The 13,957-nt window shown below is 43.2% G+C and overlaps 1 protein-coding gene across 6 annotated transcripts in view; it reads left to right on the top strand.

The window, feature by feature from the left end:
• LOC141135138 (baculoviral IAP repeat-containing protein 1e-like) overlaps positions 1 to 13,957 on the top strand; it is a 116,087-nt gene that overhangs the window by 409 nt on the left and 101,721 nt on the right. The gene's annotated exons all lie outside the window — the stretch shown is intronic.

The raw sequence follows: 13,957 nt of genomic DNA, 5'->3' as shown, positions 1-13,957 counted from the left end.
AACAGGTGGTTGTTGAGCAGTGGTTTTCCCCACTTTGATTCTACTATTGCAACCAGACAAGACTGTACCCATAGGCTTGCGCACAGCGTGTGCTGGGTGTGCCTGGGCACACCCTAATCAACCCATGCACATTAGCATTATCGCTTTGTTTGCCAATGGGAAGATAGGAAAAATCTTCCTCTTACTGGCTCTGCCATAAGAGAAGTGCTTATGCACTTCTCTTTCACTGTGTCGGCAGGGAGATCAATGTGCCAGTGCCATATATATGTACACACACACACGCACAAGTGTTTTTGAGCTTTAGGGTGCACACCTATGACTGTACTCAAGCCACGGCTGCAATGCTTTTTTTCATGGCAATTTTAACTTGCCTTGCAGAGTTTCACAGTCAGCCCCTTGGGATTAAAAAAATAAATAGACATTCAGGCAGCAGTGTCAGGGAAATTTGGCTGTACACTATGCGCACACCATATCTCCTGTGCTCCTAAGCACACATTTCGTCTAATGATATAATGCATCTCACTTATAGCTCTATTTCCCGTATATACCCAAGTAAACAGACATCACCATAGCTTACGTTCTCAGCCCCATCAGCATGACTGCCTTGCCGAGCAGTCCACTTGCTTTTTATTCCAACATCACAAAAGCTATGAAAAACAGGAAGCGATGGCCACAATAGCCAATCGCTTCCTCAATACAAAATGACATCACAGGAAATTACCAATTAAAGACATGACCAAATAAGGACATGACCACACAGCATGTGACTTTCAACACAGGAAATACAACAACCAATACAACAATGACTAGGGGAGTCATATGGGCATGTCTGGGCAGAGGCAGCGTGTACGATCTCCAGCCCCCTGTCTCTGATCACAGGAAGCCTGAGACTTTGAACACCTTTCCCGACCACAACGATTCAAAGAATCCCGTTCTTATCGCTTGTTCATGAATCCTTATTCAGAGAACAACGCATACCTGGACTATACTACTGTCTTTGTGGACGAGAGATTATCTGCAGGTGTATGCTCATGGCGCCACAAACATGTTGATCAGGCATACAGTGGCTACACAAGCGCACATCCGCTAAACCAACAATGTCTTTGCAGAGCGAACACACCCCCACTAGACGATCGTTCTGTGCATCGCACAGGGGCCCTTAGCTGGCGGACATATCCCCACTCCGCAAACACTTCTCTACATCCCCAAGGAGGTTTTCACTACCAAACGGATCTCAACCAGTCTGCCCCAGTCAGCTCTTTAGAGTGGGCTGCGGGAGTACTAACACTGGGAGACACTTATGACAATACATATTAAATAAATCTTCATAAAATTTCCACAACAAGCAGGATTACCCCCTTTTGAGGGGCACTGCTCCACTGCCCTCTGAAAGGCAATCCACTGCAGATTGCTTTCAGAGGGATGTATGCCACCCACTAACTGCCACCCACTAACTGCTCCTTTTTAAGCTGCAAAGGCAGCGGCTGAGGGTGTACACATTCTTTGCTGCAGTAGGAATTATACTTACTGTCACATTCGGCTTGCCACTTTGGCAGCATGGCCAACTGGACAGGCAAGTATTGAGTATTTACTTTGGAAAGAGATCTTATTTGCAGGTTTTTATTCTAGCAAAAGAGTTGCTTTAAAGTATTTAAAATTTAGTTGGAGTGTCAGGGGACAGAGGTCACCTAAAGTTTAATACAAACTTCCCAACCCTGGAACTTGAAGTGAGACACTTTGGGATATACATTGTAGTAAACATGTGGCATTCTCTTTCCTTGTACACACAAATCTCAGTCCTTGTACACTCTTAAATTATTATACTATGAGTGAGGCTCTCACAGACACATACCTAAGGGACCCTTACCTTGTAAAACAACTCACTCAGTTGAAAAAAGAATACAATTGGTTTGTGAATAGATAAAAAAAATATATATATATATATATATATATATATATATATATATATATATATATATATATATACACCTTTTTCTCTCTCTTTTTTTTATTTTAATATGTGATCACATAACCTCTGTTCTCAGCTGCATAAGGGGCTTGGGGAGGTGGGTGTGGCAGCACAAGTCTAACTAATTGAAGGACAGGCAGACTGTGCTCCCAGCACAGCCAGAAAACTGACCACGCTGGGATGGAGGTGCTCTCATCACTAGCATAGTCCGTTTGAAATAAGAAAGCAGGGGGACTGGCAGGATGCCCGGGTATTTAACACAAAGAAAGCAATGCAAAGAGAATAGGGCACTTTTTAACATAAGTCTGAGGTATAACAGACATATATCAGGAATATGAAATGTTGGATTAACCTACACTTTAAAGTAAGACTAAAAACAAAATTTAGAGCAAGGGAGGGTTCGAACCCTTGTAAATTGTTCTTTTGGGTCTCCACTGTATCCAAACCATAAAAAAAAGTTTGCCTTTAGTTATACTTTAAAAAAAGCTGTCATAAACCAAATGTGACCAGAACTGTGTGACTGCGACAGAGTGAACCCGACATAAATAGGTGAAAGTAAGTATATTAAGGTAAATGCATATACATGTGAACACACCACCAATACAAACAGAGTGAACAACCAAACAGTGATAATAAACCAACCAGAATATGTAGCAAAAGGGAGTACCAGAATCATAGTCAAGCCAGGCCAGGGTCATAAACAGGAGATCAGTAGATGGGAGGCCAGGAGTAAACAGACAAGATGGAAGGGATCGGGCTGCAGGGCAAAGATCCGGGATACAGGAACAGATATGACAGGTTCAGGATACAGGAATCAGGGTTCAGAATAACAGGTAAACAGCCTGCAGGTCAGGGCACAAGGACAATACCAGGGCAAGGTGTGTGTGCACTTGCCGGCTATTTATACAATAGCTGCTAACAAGGTCAGGTGAAGCCTGATTGCAGAAGGTAATACCTGCTCCACACTGCCAGGATCCCTCCGCTGGTGGACATCAGTACTGCGGTCAAAAGATGACATAATACCAGCAGGGAAAAGCTCTTCTGACAGCTCCAAACTGCCAGGAGACACCTACTGATGGGCCTCAGTACTGCACGCCAAATGATCAATATTACCAGCGGAGGAAACCTTTCCTGACAGTACCCCCCCTCGAAGGAGCGACCTCCGGATGCTCCAACTAGCCGTTGCTGGGGAAAGTCCATGGCATCAAGCCGGCACCGGGCAAAGTCACATCAGATTGGGCAATAAGTACATCAAACTGGATAGCAGGCACGGGAACCTCAAGTTGAGTAGCAGGCACATCGAGCTGGGCGGCAGGCACATCGAACTGGGCAACAGGCACATCAAGCTGGACAGCCGGCACGGGCACATCAAGCGGGGCAGCAGGCACAGGCACATCAAGCGGGGCAGCAGGCACAGGCACATCAAGCGGGGCAGCAGGCACATCAAGCGGGGCAGCAGGCACATCAAGTGGGGCAGCAGGCACATCAAGTGGGGCAGCAGGCATGGGCATATCAAGCGGGGCAGCGGGCACAGGCACATCAAGCGGGGCAGTGGGCAGAGGCACATCAAGCGGGGCAGCAGGCACATCAAGCTGGGAAACAGGCACTTCAAGCTGGGCAACAGGCACTTCAAGCTGGGCAACAGGCACGGGCACTTCAAGCTGGGCAACAGGCAAGAACACATCAAGCTGGGCAGCAGACAGAGGCTCATCAGGCTGGGCAGCAAACAGGAACACATCAAGCTGGGCAGCAGACAAAGGCTCATCAGGCTGGGCAGCAGACAGGAACACATTAGGCTGGGCAACAGACAGGATCACATCAGGCTGGAAAGCGGGCATATCAGGCTGGAAGGCAGGCACCAAGACATCAGGCTGGAAGCCAGGCACCAAGACATCAGGCTGGAAGGCAGGCAACGAGACATCAGGCTGGAAGGCAGGCACATCAGACTGGAATGCAGGCACATCAGACTGGAAAGCAGGCACATCAGACTGGAAGGCAGGCACATCAGACTGGAAGGCAGGCACCAGGACATCAGACTGGAAGGCAGGCACTGAGACATCAGACTGAAAAGCGGGCACATCAGACTGGAAAGCAGGCACATCAGACTGGAAGATAGCCACATCAGACTGGAAGGCAGGCAGATCAGACTGGAAGGCAGGCACCAGGACATCAGACCGGAAGGCAGGCACCAGGACATCAGACTGGAAGGCAGGCCCATCAGACTGAAAGGCAGGCACCGAGACATCAGATTGAAAGCGGGCACATCAGACTGGAAAGTGGGCATATCAGACTGGAAGGCGGGCACATCAGACTAGAAGGCAGGCACCAGGACATCAGACTGAAAGGCAGACACCGAGACATCAGATTGAAAGCGGGCACATCAGACTGGAAAGCGGGCATATCAGACTGGAAGGCGGGCACATCAGACTGGAAGGCAGGCATCGGGACATCAGACTGGAACTCTGGCTCTTCGGGCTGGAATGCTGGCTCTGGCTTCTCGGGCTGGAACACTAGCTTCTCAGGCTGGAACACTGGCACCTTGGGCTGGAACACTGGCATGGCGGGCTGGAACACTGGCACTGGAACTTCAAGCTGGGACAGATTGGTGGGTGTGGAGGCAGGTTGGGTTAATGGCAGGATCATTTTGGTAGGGAAAATCTTTTGTTTTTTCTTTGGCTTAGCCACTGAAGCTCTATAGGTGAGGGGTGCAGCAGACTGGAAAGGAGGATTGGGTTATGGCAGAGAAGAGGTAACAGTAGCTGGGGGAAGTTCCTGTGGGTTTGTAGGCAGGTGGGTTGAATGCAGGATAGGTACAGGGAGCAGAGACCGGATATGAGTATTTGGTTGGGAGCAGCATATACTGAGCTGCAACTGAGTTTGACATAGGTGATGGGGAAACATTTGGGTAGGCTGATGTTTGATGGCAGAGGTGGTTTGTTTGGCTGGAACCGATTGCACCGTGTCAGACCATGCTGAAAGTATAGGTTCAGAAATCGCCTGTGGGGTACAGGCTGAGTAGTGCTCACAAAAATCGGTAGGATCATCTTCAAAAAGCCATACTAGGGAAACAACCTGATTCATATCAAAAGGAGGCGTGAAATCATCATGGCCCTCTGGAATACAGGGCAGGGCCAGCTCAGTACAGATCTTGATCAAAGGCTGCACCTCCCCAAACAATATATAACCCTGATCAACCAGGGAGTGAGCCAAACGTATAGTTGCAAACAACTGGTCACTAGACCATCCTTTCAAAGCCTGGCGGCAATAATCACCACTTTCAGATGCCAGCAGAGAAAAATAAATAACCTCATCGGCATTCATGTTTGCAACCAAACTGAATCAAAATGGTTTCCCTGGAGGAGCTGCTACCCAAGATGGCCGCCTAGTAAACCAGACGGGCAGACATGCTGACATGCTGCTGAGACCGGAGACGCGGTGAGCTGGCGGACTGCGGGGAGCTGACACATAGCTGCAGTCTGTCCCATTAAATACGGACATCATATTAAAACAATAAAGAGGGAGGATCGCGGATTAAAGCCCTACCTGTGGAGTGCCGAGTAAGGGACCGGAGACCGGACCGCGGGAAGGCGCATAACCATACGGGTGACTGACGGGTCTGCACACGCAGACGGCAGATCCTGCAGTGACGGCTCGTTGGCGGGAGCGCGCAGCGCGGGAAGGTTCCAGGGCTCAAGCCGGCAGTGATCCAGGAGGAGCAGGAGATCTCAACATCTTGCCAAGTAAGACAAGGAGAATAGTACCAGACAAGATTATCAGTACGGGGAACTGGTAAGATGAATAAATGAGCCAGAATCGGAGCTATGTGGATATATTATACATGATACCTACAGCTGATATATAGGAAGTTTGTGGTAACCCTCATAGTTCAAAAGACTGACAATTCTGGTTGGATACTCTGCCTGTAATTATATGCTGGCTGATTATATGGACTTGTCTGTGTGGCTTGTGAGAGTTGTGCTCAAACTAATAGCCAAAGGAAGATAAGCAATACATATAATTAAATTACACTATAAATCGTAAGCTGACCTGGAGGAGAAGTGACGAGAAAGAGATACGAGAAGGACAAGTAATCCAAGATAGTGGCAATATCTGATATCACTCCCTTACAACATATATTAAAGAGCAGAAAAGGGTTTTTTTTTTTTTTTTTTAACCCTTGGACCACATATAAGTCCTGATAGTGTAGGTGGTTGGAAGGTGTAACGCAAAGGGAGGGGGTGTGTAAAAATCAGTAAAAGATACATAGCTATGGCGCCTAAAAAGGAAAATAAAACACCGCAACCCCAGAAGAATAAGAAAGATAAGGAAGAAAATAAAAGTAAAAACCCCACTGGGTCACAAACTACACAAACGGCAGATATCAAGGAGATATTTCAACAATTACAGCTACAATCTCCCCGCGTAATACAAGCCTTACAAACGCCACAGGATATCTCAGACATAGCAGAAATCTCGGGGGGATCCAGATCTTCAGGGGAAATTCAACCCCAGCACCCCAGAAGTAGCTCACTAATAGATACCACAGGCTCGGGTAGTGATCCAAAAGAAGTGGAAAAAGAGAATTGGGACATGAGAAAATATATCCAATCCCTGCCAACTAGGGAAGATATGGACCAATATGTGTTTAGACTGGAGAATTTATATAAAAAGGAGGTGCTTGAGCTTAAGGTGTCTATTAAAAACACACAAGAAAAAACAGCCACGTTAGACACTAAACTTGCGAATGTCGAGCAGGAATCAATGAAGCTAAAAGCAAATATACATAAACAAGAAAAGCAAATTTATCACCTAATTAACAGCATCGACGAGCAAGAAAATAGAAGTAGGAGATCTAATATTAGAATAAGAGGATTAAAAGAGGAAGTGGGGGCTAAAGAGCTAATAAATACCCTACAAAAGATCTTCCAAGAGTTAATTCCGGGGATAGAAATAAAGGAACTGATAATCGATCGGGCCCATAGAACAGCAGGAATAAGAAGATTGGATCCTAACAAGACACGGGATGTCATTTGCAAGATGCATTATGCGCATATAAAAGACAGGATTATGCATGCTGCACGTTTAAAGAATGTTATTCTGTTTGAAGGGGCCCCAATACAATTCTTTCAGGATCTGTCCAAATTTACTTTAGATCGTAGAAGGGCGTTAAAACCCCTAGTGGAACAACTAAAGAAGAGTAATCTCCAGTATTTTTATTTATTTATTTCAGGTACTTATATAGCGCAGTCAATTTATGCAGCGCTTTACATATACATTGTACATTCACATCAGTCCCTACCCTCAAGGAGCTTACAATCTAAGGTCCCTAACTCACATTCATACATACTAGGGACAATTTAGACAGGATTCAATTAACCTACCAGCATGTCTTTGGAGTGTGGGAGGAAACCGGAGTACCTGGAGGACCCATGCAGGCACAGGGAGAACATGCAAGCTCCAGGCAGGTAGTGTCATGGTTGGGATTTGAACCAGCAACCCTTCATTACTGCTAGGCGAGAGTGCTACCACCACACCACTGTGCCACCAGTATAGATGGAAATTCCCATTCCAACTACAAGCACAGAAAGAAGGACATATTGCTGTATTTAGAGATCTAGAGGACTTGCCGCAGTTTGTGTCAACCCTCAGTTTGCCAGAAATAGAATTACCGGACTGGCCTATTTCATATTTTATTATTAGTTTATGCATTTGCTTTACCGCTGTATTAAAGATGACGGGTAGGGGTGAGGGTAGGGGGTTTGGGTGACGGGGGGGTTGGGGTGGGGTTTTTTTTTTTTTTGGGTATAGTAATACAAGAGGATATGTTAGATTCTTGATTTTAGGTTTCTCACAGATGATGGTTTTAATATTTAATAGTAGCACCGATGATGAGGGTATTTTTGTTGTGATAACATTATGCATAATGTTAGTTTTTGCATTGTATGATGTACGCATGTGAGAGGGGGTAAGTAGGGGGATCCCCCCTCCCCCCTTTTTTTTTTTTTTTTTCTTTCTATTTGTCTCGATTTGTATATAGAAACGCATAGGTTTTGGTTATAATTTTGAGCACCAACAGTGGTCAAAAGTAAGATGTAATGGTTTGTTTTTGTATAGGGATAAGCACCGTACTAAATAGTACTAAATATTACGCGTTAGACGATAGGGTATAGGGGGAGGTGGAGGTTTCCCCCCCCCTCCCCTCCCTTTTTTTTTTTTTTTTTTCTTTCTCTCTCCCCCCTTTATTTAGGTATGGCTTATTTAGGCCATTAAGATAGTATGTATATGCTTAAACATGATATAGACTGACATAGATATGATATTGGTGAAGTTTATTATCCTCTATGAAAGTTTGTTCTCTCCCGTAACCATCGGAACCAACCAGACAAGGGGAAATCTAAGGAATTAAAAAGGTTTATAATACACAAAAAATTCAGCGTGTAGCCACCAACTGGTGGGCGGTAATTCGAGGGTACACTCCGCCCCCCCTAGTATAGGGAACTTACGTTAAAGTAAGATAGACTGTTTATAAGTCAATCAGGTACGAATTGGTGTGTGTGTGGTGGGTGGGGGTGGGTAGGATAGTTCTTGGGGGGGTTAATTTTTTTTTTGAAATTTTTTTTTTATTTTTATTTTTTTTTTTGTTTGTTCTCTTTTCTTCCCCTTGTGGGTCCAGTTTCCGTAAGCCTTGACTAGTAATGAATATATGTTCCTATAATATTAGGGGTCTCAATTCGACATCAAAAAGATCACAGGTGCTATATTCGCTTCACAAACAAAAGGTGGGGGTTATCTTCTTTCAGGAGACGCATTTCCGGTCGGATCATATTCCTAACCTACGAAATAAATATTACACCACTTGGTTCCATGATTCTTATGGGTATTCTAAGTTGAGAGGGGTATCTATCGCAATCCATAGAACAATTCCAATGCAAGTGCTAGAGGAATGGCGTAATAGGGATGGTAGAGCAATACTACTTAAGCTTAATATATATGGCCAAAAATACACCTTGATAAACATATACCTACCTAACCAAAACCAGATCAAAGTAGGCTTACAACTGATTAATCAACTGTTGGATAAAGCAGAAGGTATAATAATAGTCGGGGGTGATTTCAACTTCGTTATGGATGGAGGGATCGACACCACAGCACCAACGATAGTGCAGTGTAGTAAAGACAAGAGGAAATTTAAGGATTTATTGGCTAAACGTCAATTGGTGGATATCTGGCGGTTACTACACCCAACTGAGAAGAACTTTACATTTTACTCTAAGGTACATGGATCATACCACCGTATAGATTTTTTCTTAATAAATCAGAGAGGGATAAATGCCATCCTCGCGGCAGAAATAGGCAACTCAATATGGTCCGATCACGCACCCGTGTTTCTAAAAGTAGACTTACATACGGGGGAGAACAATAGGGGTAACTGGCGTCTTAACGATAATTTACTTTATGACGAGATGTGTGTAGAAGAAATAAGAAAAGCAATAACGGACTTTGCTGCTGATCATATTGGAGATATTACATCACGGCCTACACAATGGGAAGCATTGAAATGTGTGCTACGAGGCTTATTTATAAAACATGGGTCTAGATTGAAAAAACAGAAAAGCTGTAGAATTACTCAATTATTTAAAGAAATAGAGACGGCAGAAACACAACATAAACAAAGCCTAACAAGGGAAACACTATTGATAGTAACAGAATTAAAGGCAGAATTGCAAATATTATTGAATGAAAAGACGCTGTATGTTAGAGATAAAAATCGAGCCCTATTTTATCAGCAGGGCAACAAGCCAGGTAAACTACTGGCAAGGGCCCTAAAAAACAGAAACACTACACTACCCATTGCCAAATTAAAGTCAGCTGATGGAGACATGAGATATGATCCAAAAGGGATTCTAAAAGAATTTCAAATATTTTTTACAGAGCTGTATAATATTCCTAATGGGAAGATGTATGGCAACCCTGAGATGGCCCAGCAAAAAATACAACAGTACATTAAAGAAACCGCAATCCCGACTTTAACATCCTCAGAGTCAAGCCAGCTTGAGTGTGATTTCTCTATGGAAGAAATACAAAGAGTAATTGACTCATTAGTACCTGGGAAAAGCCCAGGACCGGACGGATATACCCCTAGGTTCTATAAGACATTCAAAACGGAACTTATGCCTATAATGAAACAGACGTTTAATGCAGTTTCCACGGCAGTACCTTTTGGTTCCCAGAGTATGCAGGCTTATATTACCCTCGTACCAAAAATGGATAAAGACCATACCCTATGTGGGAATTATAGGCCGATATCTCTGACAAACCTTGATCTCAGAATATACTCCAAAATCATCGCCAATAGACTTACCCCTATAATACCTCGTTATATCCATCTGGACCAGGTGGGATTCGTTAAAGGGAGAGAAGCCAGGGACAATACCCTGAAAACGCTTACTCTAATGGAATATGTACAGAGAGGCTCCATCCCATCCTGCTTGTTAGCAATAGACGCTGAAAAAGCTTTTGACAGGGTGGGATGGAGCTTTCTCAAAGAGACCCTTTTACAGTGGGGGCTGGGAACTGTAATGATAGACAAGATAATGACCTTGTATCAACATCCAACGGCCAAGATCCGGGCGAATAGTAACCTATCCGGAGAAATAATAATAGCAAATGGAACCAGACAAGGCTGCCCACTGTCCCCAATACTATATATATTAATCATGGAACACTTATTAAATGCTATTAGGGCGAATAAAGATATACAAGGTATAAGAGTGGGGGATACAGAATACAAGCTGTCAGTCTATGCAGACGACATCTTGATGTATGTCACAAACCCGTTGATAACACTACCAAACCTGATAAGGGAATTTAATCGTTTTAGCATCTTGAGTAATTTTAAAGTTAACTATAATAAATCTGAGGCAATGAATATCAATATGTCTAGAAGTATGGTGGAATTGCTCAAGAAGGACTTCCCCTTTAGATGGCAGGAAAAGGCTATTAAATACCTGGGCACTTATATCCCTACGGATTTAAAGAAATTAGAAGAGTATAACTATGTCCCGATGTTGCAAAAAACAACAAAAACTCTCCAGCAATATAACAGGGGTACCTTCTCATGGTTGGGTAGGGTAAACGTCATAAAAATGGACATACTCCCAAAAATACTGTACATATTACAAACGATCCCCGTGTTTCCTGTATTGGGTTTTTTGAAAAAGGTTTCCAGGATTATTGGACAATTTGTATGGGCAGGTAAGACCCCCAGAATTAGTAGAAAAGTGCTAAATAAGACCAAAGCAAATGGGGGCCTATCCCTCCCTGACATAGCAGTATATCTTAAGGCGGTAATGGTCACTAGGCTAGCTGACTGGTTCCATAATAGGAACAAAAAACAGTGGGTGGGACTGGAGGAAGAGATTACAGGGTTGAAACTGAAATCTCTGCCATGGATCAAAAGGACATATAGCTCACCGTATGGCTATACACCCTTCTTAGTGACCTCAACAATGAAAGCGTGGGACATTCTGATTAAAATGGGGCGTGTCTCCACCTTTAGAGGACCCATGACCCCTCTCTTCGACAACCCAGAATTCCCGCTTTCACTTGGGGTAAAATCATTCCTTAAATGGTACAGTCATGAGGATACAAGGGTAATAGAAACACTGGTGGGAAATAAGGTTCTTCCTCTAGAGTCCATGGGGGAGGAACATAGAAAAGATTGGTTGCAATATGGCTTATTCCAAAAGTATGTTATATCCCTGTTCAAAGAAGCAGAAATAACTAGACCTCTAACAGCGCTAGAAGAAATCTTTATTCAAGCTGAAAGACCCGCGCACGTGCTATCGAAAGTATATAAAATCTTAATCGAGGACGGCCAGGAGTTGGAGTTACCATATATTAAGAAGTGGGAAGAGGAACTGGGGATGGAGATCCCCAGGAAGGAATGGGAAAAAGCCTTAGCAGTCACGCACAAACTCTCTGTTTCTACTAAACATCAAGAAAGAAACTATAAGATTTTAGCTAGATGGTATAAGTGCCCCGTAGACCTCTATAGGATAAGCCCTACGAATAAAGAAGTATGTTGGAGGTGTCAGGAAAGACGTGGTACAATGTCCCATATTTGGTACTATTGCTCTAAAATCCTTCCATTCTGGCAGAAAATTTTCGAAATTTTTAGGGCCATGACAGCGAGGGAAATATATCCAGATATACAAATGGCAGTATTATCCATGATCCCCGGATCAATGAAAAGTATAAAGAAAGGCCCATTAAAATATTTCCTAACGGCTGCCCGTACCTGTATAGCCAGAAAATGGAAATGTACAGATGCACCCTCTATGGTAGAGTGGGAGTGTGAGATGACGGAGATGCGGACCCTGGAAGAAAGAAAGGTGAGAGAGGAAGGATCCAATAAACAGATTAAACGGACAACGGATATTTGGAAGGGGTGGGTAACATATAGCGCCTCGGCAGAATTACTATGTGATCCATAGGAGGCTAGGTACCCTTAGGGATATGGGAATATATGCCCCTCTTTTTTTTTTTTTTTTTTTTTGTCCTGTGGGTTAGGTACGAATGGTAGAGTATGATTAAGTGGATGGGATCGACTGTTAGGATGTTTGATGTTCGAGCATAGGCGATCAATGATGGATTAGAGCATAGTAAATAATCATTATCTATGGTGTATATGTGTTCTTAGTATGATTGTTTTTATTATTGTAGGTGTTGTAATGATAAAAATGAAAACTGTTTGAATAAATAAAGATATAAAAGGGGAAAATGGTTTCCCTGTGCAGCCACTTCCGGCCAGGGATGGCCCTGGTATTCTGTCATAAACCAAATGTGACCAGAATTGTGTGACTGCGACAGAGTGAGCCAGACATAAATAGGTGAAAGTAAGTTTATTAAGGTAAATGCATATACATGTGAACACACCACCAATACAAACAGAGTGAACAACCAAACAACCAAACAGTGATAATAAACCATCCAGCATATGTAGCAAAAGGGAGTACCAGAATCATGGTCAAGCCAGGCCAGGGTCATAAACAGGAGATCAGTAGATTGGGGGCCAGGAGTAAACAGACAGGGAACAAGATGGAAGGGATCAGGCTGCAGGGCAAAGATCCAGGCACAAAATGCAACATTCCTAAGCATGTATTATGCCGCGTACACACGATCGGAAATACCGCCAGCAAAAGACCGATGTGAACTGTTGGTCGGAAACTGCGACCGTGTGATCTTTTGCTAGTGGAATTCCAGCCAGCAAAACATTGAGAGCAGGTTCTCTATTTTTCGGTCGGAAAAAGTTCCTATCCGAAAATGCGATCGTCTGTATGCAATTCGGACGTGCAAAAAATCACGCATGCTCAGAATCAAGTACGAGACGGAAGCGCTCGGTCTGGTAAAACTAGCGTTCGTAATGGAGATAGCACATTCATCACGCTGCAAATTATTGGATCTTTTAATGCAGCGTATTCTTTTGTTCTTTATAATGTTAGAATAATGAATTTGTTTTGCTGCTGATATTCACACAGAGTTATGACAAACTTATTTCTTTATTATTTCTCGTGATCTCCTGAATAATCTTTTTTGCTTTTAAAGCAAGATCTCCATAATAATGTTTAGAATTATTTAATCTTTTTTTAATTTTTAATCAAGATCTCCTGTTTTTTGGATTATTTTTAAATTATTTTCTAGTGATCTCCATAATTTTTTTTTTTGTGTGTCAAGTTTCCACAACAACATCATCTTGTATTTTTAAAGCTCAAGGAAATATACCTGCCTACTCACAAACAAACTGTCCTATTTGAAGAAAAACACATAGGCAAGTATTTTCATATAAAAAAATCCATTTATTCTGGCTCATAATAACAAAATAAAGAGGAAGGCAATGCTGGAGAAACTGCTTGAATTTGCAAAGCCTTTGTACCCCAGGGCACACATCAACTCTTTGTAAATAAAAAATTGGTAGCCTGAGAATTC

The sequence above is a fragment of the Aquarana catesbeiana genome, linkage group LG01 (assembly GCF_042186555.1).
Source record: "Aquarana catesbeiana isolate 2022-GZ linkage group LG01, ASM4218655v1, whole genome shotgun sequence".
NCBI lineage: Eukaryota > Metazoa > Chordata > Amphibia > Anura > Ranidae > Aquarana > Aquarana catesbeiana.
The sequence above is the reverse complement of the archived record's forward strand: the minus strand, read 5'-3'. Positions and strand labels throughout refer to the sequence as shown.